Genomic DNA, 14,591 nt, shown 5'->3' on the forward strand with positions numbered 1-14,591 from the left:
ATTATAAGACTAAATAAACTTTTTTCATGACAAACACAAACCTTAACGTAACATCATAAAGTCTATTACTTTTGAACAGAGGTGTAAAGTAATTTAGTAAATAAACTTTTTACTTGTTATTGTACATTAATTAATCTGTGTAATTAGACTTTACAGGAGTAAAACATATTTTGGCAACTTTTATTTTCACATTTCCATTCCAAGCAAACTGCTTCTTTTACTCCAATAAATGTTCATCGCCCTTCGTTATCTCATAAATAAATAAACAATTGTTTACTTCATTGTGTTTGATTATAAAAATGGAGTGAAGCTGCTCACTGTCACTGCTGCACACAAAGACAAACAGGACAATGCTGCACTGGACGATCTCACTAACCAGTCAGTCCTAATAAGTGAACCTTCTAGTGCAAAAGTTAGAATATCAGTATTTTACTGTTAGTGCATTAAATCCTCATAGTCATATTGTTACTTGAGCAAACGTGGCCGGAGTGTCTGTCTTAAGCTGTAGCAGGATGTTGTAAGCAAAATAAGGAAGGACGATTGCCACAGAACGGCTTACACTCAAGCTTTAGAGAAAGAGCTGAAACTGTAATATGACTAGAGCAGTATAAAGGGAGGCCCACATTCCTGTTCTTTGTTCTTCTGCTGATGTACTGCTGTAGGAACCCACGACTGTGCTTATAAATTCTTCAATCCAGTCAACTGTAATCTGCTTTGATCATCTGACCTTATTTTTCCACGACAACCTCTAGTTGTGTTGGTACTATTATAGGCTAAAAGAAATGTGTATTTCATTTCATTTTGTTAATTATATAATTTGTAATAAAATACATTGTGATACATTTTAAGAAAAGTGCAAAATAAAAGCATTTTTACTTGAGGTCCCAAGACTTTTTTATTATATATATATATACTGTATATATATATTATAATTTTTATTATATGTATTTTAAGTTTAGGAATAGTATATTTAAAAGTAATGATTGTTCTTGTGTGATACTGTCACGCTTGGAGCCTCAGGGTGATCCTGTGCTCCAGTGTGCCACGCCCTTCTCTCCCCAGTCTCCAGCCAGCCTCCCTCTCCTGATTGGTTAGCTGGGGCTAATTAGCCCCAGCTGCTACTATTTAGGAGAGGCTCAGGGAAAGGCTGGTTGGAGATTATTGAGGGTAACTCTGTCTGTTTGCTCTGGTGACTGTTTGCTCCTTGCTCCTTGCTCCTTGCTCCTTGCTCCTTGCTCCTTGCTCCTTGCTCCTTGCTCCTTGCTCCTTGCTCCTTGCCGTTTCATCCGGTCCGTTTAGCCTGTCCGTTAGCCTGTTTAGTCTGTTTAGTCCTGTTTAGTCTTTGTTTAGCCTGTCCGTTAACCTGTTTAGTCTGTTTAGCCAGTTAGTCTGTTTAGTCCTGTTCTGTCTGTTTAGTCCTGTCCTGTCTGTTTAGTCTGTTTAACCTGTTTAGTCTGTTTAGCCTGTGTAGCTTTGTTAGCCTGTTTAGTTTAGTCACTGTTCAGCCCCTGTCTGTTAGCTTAGTCCTTGTTTGTTAGCCTGTGTGTATTAGCCTGTCCGTTAGCCTGTTTAGTCTGTTTAGTTCTGTTTAGTCTGTTTAGTCCTTAATCCTGTTAGTCTGTTTAGCCTGTTAGTCTGTTTAGTCCTGTTAGTCTGTTTAATCCTGTTAGTCTGTTTAGCCTGTTAGTCTGTTTAGTCCTGTCCAGTCTGTTTAGTCCTGTTAGTCTGTTTAATCCTGTTGGTCTGTTTAGCCTGTTAGTCTGTTTAGTCCTGTTAATCTGTTTAGTCCTGTTAGTCTGTTTAGTCCTGTTTAGTCTTTGTTTAGCCTTGTTAGCTTTGTTAGTCCTCTTAGCGTGGTATGTCCTGTCTTTTGTTATATTAAATCTGTTGTTTACACATCTCTGCGTTTGTGTCCGCCCCTCCTGTCCGTCTAGCCCACATATCGTTACAGAATAATCTCCCCATTTAGGACACAGCGAGATGTTGCTTGTTCATGTTTTCCCAGACTTGGGATCTATGAGGTTTCCTCTAGTCTTCCCGCTTAGTAGGCCGGCTCCTTATGATGGAAGCAACCATAGGGTTGAAGGCTTCCTTCTACAGAGCCAGCTCTACCTGCAGAACCTTCTGGACCCCCAGCCAACTGAAATCGACAAGGTACGATTTATGATGTCTAGACTGAGGGGTGCTGCTCGTGAGTGGGCTAAGCAGCTTTGGTCTGACAGGGGAGTTGTGCTGAACTCGGTGAAGGATTTTGAGGGCCTCATGAGAACCCAATTTTCATGTAGCAAAGTGCCCACTGCAGCTTATACCTGGCATCCAGTGCCCACTGGGGAGGTTAAGTTTTCCCCAGTGCCCACTGCGGATGTGGTCCAGGAGCCAGTGCCCGCTTATAAAGCTCGTGACTGTCCCAAGTCCATGTTAGGAGCCAGCCAAAATTATTTAGGTCCTATTTCCTGTTTCGACCCCAAGGGCTCCGAGGGTCTCTCTGTTTGTTTGCCGGCTCCAGTCCCGTGTACTCAGGTGCAGCTGAGTCCAGTTTCTCCAGGGTCCAAACAGCTGACTTTTGACGCCTCTCCAGGGTCCAAGCAGCTGATTTCGGATGCCTCTCCAGTGTTTTCGCAGCTGAGTCCAGTTTCTCCAGGGTCCAAACAGCTGACTTTTGACGCCTCTCCAGGGTCCAAGCAGCTGATTTCGGATGCCTCTCCAGTGTTTTCGCAGCTGAGTCCAGTTTCTCCAGGGTCCAAACAGCTGGCTTTTGACGCATATTCAGGGTCCAAGCAGCTGATCTCGGACGCCTCTCCAGTGTTTTCTCAGCTGAGTGACGTTTCTCCAGTGTTTTTGCAGCTGACTTTGGACGCCTCTCCAGGGTCCTCGCAGCTGAATGACGTTTTTCCAGTGTTTTCGCTAGTGACTTCGGACGCCTCTTCAGGGTCCTCACAGCTGTTTCAAGGAGTTTCTCAAGGATTTTCGCAGCTGACTCCCGAAGCCTCTTCGCCAGGCTCACCGCAGCTGACTCCCGAAGCCTCTTCGCCAGGCTCACCGCAGCTGACTCCCGAAGCCTCTTCGCCAGGCTCACCGCAGCTGACTCCCGAAGCCTCTTCGCCAGGCTCACCGCAGCTGACTCCCGAAGCCTCTTCGCCAGGCTCACCGCAGCTGACTCCCGAAGCCTCTTCGCCAGGCTCACCGCAGCTGACTCCCGAAGCCTCTTCGCCAGGCTCACCGCAGCTGACTCCCGAAGCCTCTTCGCCAGGCTCATCGCAGCTGACGCCCGAAGCCTCTTCGCCAGGCTCACCGCAGCTGACTCCCGAGGCCTCTTCGCCAGGCTCACCGCAGCTGACTCCCGAAGCCTCTTCGCCAGGCTCACCGCAGCTGACTCCCGAAGCCTCTTCGCCAGGCTCACCGCAGCTGACTCCCGAAGCCTCTTCGCCAGGCTCACGGCAGCTGACTCCCGAAACCTCTTCGCCAGGCTCCACGCAGCTGGCTCCTGTTCCCGAGTTGGCGCATCCCGATGGCGCTCCTGTTCCCGAGTTGGCGCATCCCGATGGCGCTCCTGTTCCCGAGTTGGCGCATCCCGATGGCGCTCCTGTTCCCGAGTTGGCGCATCCCGATGGCGCTCCTGTTCCCGAGTTGGCGCATCCCGATGGCGCTCCTGTTCCCGAGTTGGCGCATCCCGATGGCGCTCCTGTTCCCGAGTTGGCGCATCCCGATGGCGCTCCTGTTCCCGAGTTGGCGCATCCCGATGGCGCTCCTGTTCCCGAGTTGGCGCATCCCGACGGCGCTCCTGTTCCCGAGTTGGCGCATACCGACGGCACTTCTGTTCCTGAGTTGGTGTCCTCCGACGGCACTTCTGTTCCTGAGTTGGTGTCCTCCGACGGCACTTCTGTTCCTGAGTTGGTGTCCTCCGACGGCACTTCTGTTCCTGAGTTGGTGTCCTCCGACGGCACTTCTGTTCCTGAGTTGGTGTCCTCCGACGGCACTTCTGTTCCTGAGTTGGTGTCTTCCGACGGCACTTCTGTTCCTGAGTTGGTGTCCTCCGACGGCACTTCTGTTCCTGAGTTGGTGTCCTCCGACGGCACTTCTGTTCCTGAGTTGGTGTCCTCCGACGGCACTTCTGTTCCAGAGTTGGTGTCCTCCGACGGCACTTCTGTTCCTGAGTTGGTGTCCTCCGACGGCACTTCTGTTCCTGAGTTGGTGTCCTCCGACGGCACTTCTGTTCCTGAGTTGGCGCCCCCTGATGGCGCTCCTGTTCCAGAGTTGGTGTCCTCCGACGGCACTCCTGTTCCTGAGTTGGCGCCCCCTGATGGCGCTCCTGTTCCAGAGTTGGTGTCCTTTGAAGGTGCTTCTGTTTCCTCGTTGGCACTCCCAGATGGCGCTCCTGTTTCCGAGATGACGCCCCCAGATGGCGCTCCTGTTTCTGTGTTGGCGCCCTCCGATGGTACTTCTGTTCCGGCGATGGCGCCCCCCGACGGCGCTTTTGAACTCTCGTCGGCGCTCCCCGACAGCGCTTCTGGTCTCCTATCATGCCTACCGCAAGGCATATTAAATTACTTCAAATATGCCCCTCAGGGTCCAGGACCTCCTTTTTGTTTTTGGTTTTTTTATTTGGGCACGCCAGGAGTCGTGCCTTCAGGGAGGGGCCTACTGTCACGCTTGGAGCCTCAGGGTGATCCTGTGCTCCAGTGTGCCACGCCCTTCTCTCCCCAGTCTCCAGCCAGCCTCCCTCTCCTGATTGGTTAGCTGGGGCTAATTAGCCCCAGCTGCTACTATTTAGGAGAGGCTCAGGGAAAGGCTGGTTGGAGATTATTGAGGGTAACTCTGTCTGTTTGCTCTGGTGACTGTTTGCTCCTTGCTCCTTGCTCCTTGCTCCTTGCTCCTTGCTCCTTGCCGTTTCATCCGGTCCGTTTAGCCTGTCCGTTAGCCTGTTTAGTCTGTTTAGTCTGTTTAGTCCTGTTTAGTCTTTGTTTAGCCTGTCCGTTAACCTGTTTAGTCTGTTTAGCCAGTTAGTCTGTTTAGTCCTGTTCTGTCTGTTTAGTCCTGTCCTGTCTGTTTAGTCTGTTTAACCTGTTTAGTCTGTTTAGCCTGTGTAGCTTTGTTAGCCTGTTTAGTTTAGTCACTGTTCAGCCCCTGTCTGTTAGCTTAGTCCTTGTTTGTTAGCCTGTGTGTATTAGCCTGTCCGTTAGCCTGTTTAGTCTGTTTAGTTCTGTTTAGTCTGTTTAGTCCTTAATCCTGTTAGTCTGTTTAGCCTGTTAGTCTGTTTAGTCCTGTTAGTCTGTTTAATCCTGTTAGTCTGTTTAGCCTGTTAGTCTGTTTAGTCCTGTCCAGTCTGTTTAGTCCTGTTAGTCTGTTTAATCCTGTTGGTCTGTTTAGCCTGTTAGTCTGTTTAGTCCTGTTAATCTGTTTAGTCCTGTTAGTCTGTTTAGTCCTGTTTAGTCTTTGTTTAGCCTTGTTAGCTTTGTTAGTCCTCTTAGCGTGGTATGTCCTGTCTTTTGTTATATTAAATCTGTTGTTTACACATCTCTGCGTTTGTGTCCGCCCCTCCTGTCCGTCTAGCCCACATATCGTTACAGATACATAGTTTTTTTTTTTTTTTTTTATATATATATAGAATTAAATATAAATACAAACCACATTTTTGGAAAAGGTTTCTAAAATATCATCAGTATTTTAGTGCTTCACTGATCAACATCATTTTATTTTGTAAACATAAACACGTCCTTAAATACCTGCAACACACTCAGAAAATTGCTCAATGCTCTCAATGCTTTCTTTATTATTAGTAATTCAGATCTTTCCATTTTTATATTGAGTTTTGCTTTTTCTTTGTCAGTATGTATTTCATTATAAGTGCTTTAAATTTGTTTACAAATTTGAAGATAGTTTGTCAAATTTGGGATCCCTGAGTGTCCATACATTTTATATATGAGACACACCGGCTTAAACAAAGTAAACAGTTAAGCAAGTTGAAGATAAAATAGAGGAGTCTGGGTGTTTATAAAGCTTTGAAATTTGCATCACCTGGCTTTTTTTTCAGTTGTGAACAAGCCATAACCCTGACATGCTAATAAGGTCTAAGATCTTGGTCAAAGTTATCTGAGTGCTCAAATCTCCTAGGGTTCCCATTCTTTTGCAACATACTCCTTTCCTTTTTTCCACTCTACAATTGTAAAAAAATTAAAAAAAATACACTGATATTGCTTAAAATGTTGAAAAGTGTGTTTCATCTTTAACTTTCTGCTTTTTGGAGATCATTTCATCTTTAACTTGCTTAACTGTTCACAGTAACAGTAATTTTGACCAGGGGTGCCCAAACTTTCGCATGCCATGGTAACATCCAATATTTCCCCATTGCATGTTATGTGTTTAGTCATAAAAGGTTAGTTTTATCTCCAAACAATTATCACACTAATTTCATCACTGATGTGGATAATTCATAAATATATTCACTTTTTTTTTTCTACACACCACTTAGGAGAAGGATAATGTACCCAAATGGCTGCACAATGGCATTCACTGCTAATTGAAATGTGTTCATTTTGTGTAGGCTAAAGACCACTCACTAAATCTAAAAAGCAATCAATACTTAATGGAAAGATGTGTTTTGAGTGGCAATTTGGCATATTGACACAAATACAAATACATTGGAATAACAATCTACACCTTTGGAACAGGTGTGCACTATTTATCCATTATTCCTTTTGGTATATAAGGCCATGTTTCTTGTTACATGTGCTATAATGTCACAATATGGACAACATCCTTATCAATTTAAAGGCCTGCTACCAGCTACCTTCACACAGTCCCCACGACGGGGCAGTGGTTGGCTGGTCACAATCCAAATTAATGTGACTGCACCTCTGGGGACCACTGGTACTCCGAGATCCCCTGCTGAATTAGCCTGGGTGCTTGTCACCCAGTTTCGATGAGCTGCCACATGGAGGCACAGCAGGAGTCTCGATGATGGAGAGGCACTTTAAAATTGAATGACCTTAATGCCTATTAGTCTAGCCATAGTAGAAGTGTGTAACATCTATGCTAAATTTTACGTTGGATAAAAAGTGCTTCACATCACCCTGTGGTATAATTCCCACCAGCTCACAAAAATAAATAGAAAAGTGGGGTAAAAGAAAAAGAAAAATATGGTGATGAATATTTAGATATGTGAACAAATTACGTCTCTATAATGAACTGCATCTTGGTTGGGGGGGTTGTAGTGGATGCTGTTCATCATCATCTTCATTCTGCACATCATCACCTTGGTCTCCTGGCTCCAAGCAAACATTGTGTAGAATGCAACAAGCTGACACTGCTGAGCAGATGGATTGGACATTCCTCATGTGCAGGCATCGGAGTCTCCTAAACTTTGCTTTCAGAATGCCAAAGGCATGCTCAATGACCACGCGTGCAGTGTTTAGTTTTCTATTAAAGCGCATTTTCCTAGCTGTCAAGTGCCCATTGTCTCTGTAAGGCCTCATCAGTTGGGGCAATAGAGGGTGGGCTGAACCGCCGGCGACTGTCACAAAATCCAGTGAGAATGATAGAATAGAACTGTTTCCTGTTAAAATATGCCAGGGGGTTGTCACAGTGTGGCTTCTGAATATGAATGTGGCATCCATCTACTGCACAGATAGTGTTTGGAAATCCAGCTGCTTGAAAGCCTAACAAAGAATTGTGCAGGGTTTGTCCTAAAGGCCAGGAAATGTGGTGTGCCATGTGCATATTTACCAGAGTACAAAACTCATGAAGATGTTTGGCAAGAGTGGATTTTGATATTGAATCGGTCTGAAATACCCCTATATGACTCCTGGTTCGACAGTGTCCATAGACAGGCTAGGACATTCTTTTTCAGTGGCAATTTTGTCTGCTGTGGATTCATATAGATGGGGCCAAGGGTGTTTATAAGATCCTAAATAGTAAGTGAGAGAAAAGAAGGTTATCATAATAACATTAAAACCATCTGGATGATTATGTGGCTTCCACATACTCTACGTACCTCCACTTGTCCTTTGACAATTACCTCTAAATTCTGACTATAGAGGGGGACAACATCCTCTACAAAATGTTGTATTTTTGGAACAAGCCTAAATAAGGGTAAATGTGATTAAGTCTTTACGTAGAAAAAATAATTATGTAGACAGTTTGGACTTTAAGCCACTTTGACACAATATAATTGCAGTCTATTTACCATATACACAACCATAATGATGAAGGTCTGATTGAGTGCACTTCATAATTTCCATCTAATTATTTCTAGAACACTTTTATATACATTGTTTATCATATTCACTGATTCTACCTTGAACAAACCGTATATTTGGAATTATGTATTCACACGTTTTCATGTGAAATGTTTCAATAGACAGTCTTGAAAAATAGGCTACTTAGTTTAGGTCTATTCATTTAAATTGTTGTAGACAAATATTTAAATCTATTCATTAACATAAATATGTGTTTGATAACATGTTTGTTAGAACTTTTCTTTTTCACCAATCTTCAAGATAAATGAATGATGAGTAAAACTATATGTATTTACAGATTTTACAGAAACTTAGTTTGACACTTTGTGGTCATCTATACCACTGTGGATTTGGAAAACAAACGCTGGGCTTAACCTGCTCAGTATTGAAGACTAGACCGAATAACAACTCTATTATTATTATTTATTTATTGCCAGTTATAACTTTTAGTTCATTTAATTCTGTGTTTGTATGATTTGTGTAAATCCTATTTATTTAAAGTATCCTCAAGGCCACCCAAGAAGGATGGGCCCTGCTGAGTCTGGTTCCTCTCAAGGTTTCTTCCTGTAATTTTCAGGGAGTTTTTCCTTGCCACAGTCGCCCTCGGCTTGCTCAACAGGGGGTTTTGTATCTGTTGGTCCTGGATTTTGTAAAGTTGCTTTGAGACAATGTCTATTGTAAAAAGAGCAGAGTACTAAAATATTGTACTCAAGTAAAAGTACTATTACTTATTAGGAGACCTGCGGTAGCTGGTGAATGCACCCCGAGTTCCCAGCGAAGCAGGTCTTACAGAGCCAAGCAAACTAAGGCCTTAAATAGGAGGAGGACTAATTAGGGCTGATCACCCGCAGCTGCGGGGCTGGTTATTTAAGCCAGCTCTGTGCAGCAGCGGGTGTCGCACCTTTTGTTTGTTTCCCTGTTCTCAAGTGGCAGCTCGTCCACGCTCTTTATAGGTTTAGACGGTATCCCCTGGTGGCATACACCATTCGGGTGTGTAGACTGCAAGGTCGAGGTACTTGTCTTTATTTTGCCTTTTAGGATTAGCGTGGTGTGACGCCGTGCAGCCCTTGCGCTGCCTTTTGTTTAATCGGTTAGCATTAGCGGTGCTGCTACACAGCAAGCGATAGTGCTTGGTTCAGTATCCGTGCAACCTCTAGTATCTAAATAGTTATCGGTTTCAGCAACCGCTGGGTGGCGACGCCGTTAAGCATTCGGCTTTTGCGCTGTATTTCCCGGTTCGAATCCGCACTCAGCCTGTCTAAACTAACTCTTAACTCTCTCTTTTCAGATCGGCGAACTTCCTCAGCTGCGACCCTCAGCGAAGTAGACGCCGATCGCGTTCATTCCTAGCCTTCCGCTGTGCTGGGGCTAGAGATTACCGTGAGTTATCTTCTCCCGTGTTCCTAGGCTGTAGCGCCTTAAGCGCTCTGCCACTCTTATTCACCCGCGCTGTTATAGCGCGGAGACAACGTGCCCGGTTAGTATCTGGAAGACCGGGGACAGAAGTCTCTTCTGTGTAATGCAAACAGGACAATTGGATATAAATCTCACAATAGTTGTTTTCAATTAAAATATAATAGAAAAAAAACATGTTGATACAACATTTCAAACATTTAGGGGTGTGCCATGTGTCATTTTAGTCCCATAAAACTTTTTCAAACTGTATAACCACTAGTGATGTGTCTTAGAATGATTCGATTCTATTGAACGGCCCTTTAAAATGAAACAAAGGAACTGAGTCGCGCTTCTGGCAGTCGTTTTATATATATACGGCTCTTTAAAAGGAACCGAGCAAAAAGATCCGACTCTCCATTGCATAATTTACTGCAGCAGTTTCCCAGACGCGATTTTTTTTTTAGCGTTTTTATTTACTCAGTAACGGATCTTATTTAAAATGTAGCGAATTACAATTCTTAATACAAAACATACTTAAGTAAAAGTAAAATTAGAGGCTGTAACATCTACTTTAAAGAGTACAAGTACACAAAAAACTACTCAATTACAGTAACGCGAGTAAATGTAATCCGTTACTTTCCACCTCTGAAAAAGCGCTATATAAATAAAGTTGACTTGACTTGACTCAATGATCAAGAATGTTTAGTTCAGCCTACAGATGATTAAATAAACGCTGTTTCATCTTCGCTGTTCATCAGTGCATTACCGTAATATCCGTAAAAAATGTGTCCTTGCGATTTAAGTGCAGAAAAGTTTGTGTAGAGACTGCAGCAGCGGATACTGTGTTTGTTTTGATTATGTGGTCATACTTTATTAACAAGGTAGGTTTATTAAAATAAACGTTTTTTTGTGTATATTAGCTTCTGAATATTTTTGGATGCTATGGACAAAACTGTGTTGTACACTGCGGTAAAGTTAGTTTAATATTCAACATTCGTTTAACATTCGCCATTCCGATCTATGTAAATGGTTGAAAAAACACCTAACACCTACTTATTTTACGAATTCTTACACAGATTAAAGTGGACAACATACTACAAAAACTCTTTTAAAATAATTTTAAGGTTAAATGTATTTATTTAAAGAAAGATTAAAATGAAACCGCTGATCAAGCGCCAACTTCAGCCAACGCGTTAGGGAGCGTCATCAAACTAACAGAAAAACGTATAGAAAACATTTACTCTGCACTTATTACAGAGAAATAAATCCATTCAAGTCTTGTAATGTATTCATGGATTCATGTCAAACTATTTTTTAAATACACATATTAGTGTCCCTCACAACCTACAAACCTTGTTTTATAATTACTAATTTTATTTTAATTTATACTTAAGTAATTTATACTTAACTCTGATATGATTTAATATAATAAACCCAATTTTTTTTTATATACAAATATTAATGTACCTCATAACCTACAAACCTATTTTTTTTATTATTTTAATTTACTTATTATTTAATTATTATTATTTAATTGGAACTAAATAAATCTTTTAAACTCTGATATGATTTAATATAATAAACCCAACATATTTTTTAAATACACATATTAGTGTCCCTCACATCCTACAAACCTTGATTTATAGATACTGCTTTTATTTTTATTTATACTTATAAATCTATTAAACTTTGATATGATTTAATGTAATAAACCAAAACTATTTTTAATATACACATGTTAACGTCTCTCACAACCAACAAACCTTGTTTTATAGATACTGCTTTTATTTTTATTTTATTTTTATTTATAGTTAAGATCAATGAATTCGTAATAAGTGTGTATCAGAGATAAATCTATGAAACTCTGATATGATTTAATATAATAAAAATAAACTATTTTTATATACACATGTTAATGTCCCTCACAACCTACAAACCTTGTTTTATAATTACTGCTTTTATTTTAAATTTATTTTAATTTATAGTTAAGATCAATAAATCTATTATACTTTTATATTGTAAATAAATAAATCTATTAAACTCTAATATGATTTAATATAATAAAGTCAAACTATTTTTTATAAACACATATTAATTTCCCTCACAACCTACAAACCTTGTATTATAGATAATGCTTTTATTTTTTTATTATTTTAATTTATACTTAAGATCAATGAATCCATAATACTTTTATACTGGAACTAGGGCTGGGCGATTTTCACGATTAATTCGGTTAATTCGCATGAACGTTTTCACATGATGTTAGAAATGTGACAATCGCGATTGTTTACATACTTTATATTGTAATTAAAATACCAACATGTCACGAGGCAGAAACTGACCAGACGCTCGCGGAATATAAATCAGGGAAAGTTTAATATAAAAAAGGCAAAAACAGGGTACAAAACCCTGCAGAGTCCAAAACCAGAGGATAAACAGACAGGCAGCAAACGGAAGACAGGAAGGATTATACACGGTAACGGTTAATAAGGACACAAACACGATCAACAAAACTTCACAACGAGACACACAAACAGAAGAGTTTAAATAAGATTCATGGAACCGAACACAGCTGAACTGAATCAAAACTCCGGAGACGGTGAGCGCGATCAGGATTGGCTGACATGTGATAGTCACGTGACAGTCCAGGGGCTCATGGGAATTGTAGTCCATATGGTTAGACGTGGAATGTGCTCCCTCCATCCACTCCCCAATCACAAGAGGACAAAATCAAAGCTGAGCTGAGTGCTTATTCGATGTCCCCCAGTGTAGATACTGATACAGACTCACTTATATGGTGGAAACAGTAAACATGCTCGAGTTCCTTTTAAAAAACATGTAAAGAAATGTTTGTGGTTTTGCACTTTTCTTATGCTGCACATTATTTAAAGTGAGTTGTTTGTGAGTTTTTTATATAAAGGATATAGCTAATTAAGATTTCTATTTTGTTCAAATTATTGATAATTATTGTTATATTGTTATTGTTATAAAGTTTGAGTTCCTTGAAAGGATAATTAGGTGGTGCTGTTTCTATTTTTGCATTTCTGCAGTCTTTTAAATTAAAATGTTTCAATTGCATTATACAAAAAAAAAAAAAAAAAATTGCAATCGCAATCGAGAATCAATAATACATTTGAAAATAATCGAATTTCAATATCACCCAGCCGTAACTATTACAAATTCATGTGGACAGATCTGTAAAAATGATTTGTGTGGCCCTCTGGTTTAGGTGTTCATGTAAAATCGGCCCTTGGTAAAAAGAAGTTGTGCACCCCTGATCTAAGGTGACCGTGCTACCCACCACACCGCCCATTGCTTCCAAAGTAAAAGATCGAAAGGATTATCAATAAAGAATGTTTATTATGGGCTGTTTTCATGTTTCTCAGCCAGGCCCAATCTTTGTGGAGTTGGCCATCCCAGCCCCGGACCTAAACCCCATAGGAAATCTGTGGGATGAGCTGAAGTGAAGAATGCATTAATGTATTTGGAAAGATTCTGTATAAAGGACAGGTCTAAGATCCCTTGCGGTCTCATTAAACAATGTAGGAAAAGACAATAAGCTGTTATCTAGGAGCACAAAGTACTATTGTACATGCGTGTGTGGCATGCATGATAAGATTAAGTGTCTTTCAATCTTTGTACTTAAAGCTTTTAATATTTTAAAAGATTATATACATACATACACACACACACCGACCAGGTATAACATTATGACCACTGACAGGTGAAAAGAATAACACTGATTATCTCTTCATCACGGCACCTGTTAGTGGGTGGGATATATTAGGCAGCAAGTGAACATTGTATCCTCAAAGTTGATGTCAGAAGCAGAAAAGTGTAAGGATTTGAGCGAGTTTGACAAGGGCTAGACGACTGCAGTGGTCAGTATCTATCGAAAGTGGTCCAAGGAACAGTGGTAAACCTGCGACAGGGTCATGGGCGGCCAAGGCACATCGATACACGAGGGGAGCGAAGGCTGGACCGTGTGGTCCGATCCAACAGACGAGCTACTGTAGCTCAAATTGCTAAAGAAGTTAATGCTGGTTCTGATAGGAAGGTGTCAGAATACACAGTGCATGGCAGTTTGTTGCGTATGGGGCTGCATACCCGCTGACCCCTGTTTACCACCAAAAGCGCCGATAATGGGCACGTGAGCATCAGAACTGGACCACGGAGCAATGGAGGAAGGTGGCCAGGTCTGATGAATCACGTTTTCTTTTACATCACGTCGATGGCCGGGTGCGTGTGCGTCGCTTACCTGGGGAACACACGGCACCAGGATGCACTATGTGAAGAAGGCAAGCCGGGGGGTGGCAGTGTGATATGCGTTGGGCAATGTTCTGCTGGGAAACCTTGGGTCCTGCCGTCCATGTGGATGTTACTTTGACACGTACCACCTACCTGCAGACCACGTACACCACCTCATGGAAATGGTATTCCCTGATGGCTGGGGCCTCTTTCAGCAGGATAATGCGCCCTGCCACAATCTATGGGATGTGCTGGACAAACAAGTCCGATCCACAACTTACAGGAGTTAAAGGATCTGCTGCTGACAACTTGGTGGCAGATACCACAGCACACATTCAGGGGTCTAGTGGAGTCCATGCCTTGACGAGTCAGGGCTGGTTGGCAGCAAAAGGAGGAGCAATATTAGGAGGGTGGTCATTATCAGTGTATATACAGTATATAATATATAATAGTCATTATACTGATTACCATAAAGTAGTTACAGAAAATGAGTAAATAATCGGTTTTGATGTAACAATCTTTAATGTGTTTGTTTATTAGGATATTAACGTCATGTTTTACACTGTGGTTACATTCATGACCGGAACGGTAGTCACTCATTACACAAGATCATCAGTTCACAAGGTTATATCAAACACAGTCATGGACAATTTAGTGTCTCCAGTTTACCTCACTTGCATGTCTTTGGACTGTGGGAGGAAACCAGAGCACCCG

This window comes from Trichomycterus rosablanca, chromosome 10, assembly GCF_030014385.1.
Source record: "Trichomycterus rosablanca isolate fTriRos1 chromosome 10, fTriRos1.hap1, whole genome shotgun sequence".
Lineage (NCBI taxonomy): Eukaryota > Metazoa > Chordata > Actinopteri > Siluriformes > Trichomycteridae > Trichomycterus > Trichomycterus rosablanca.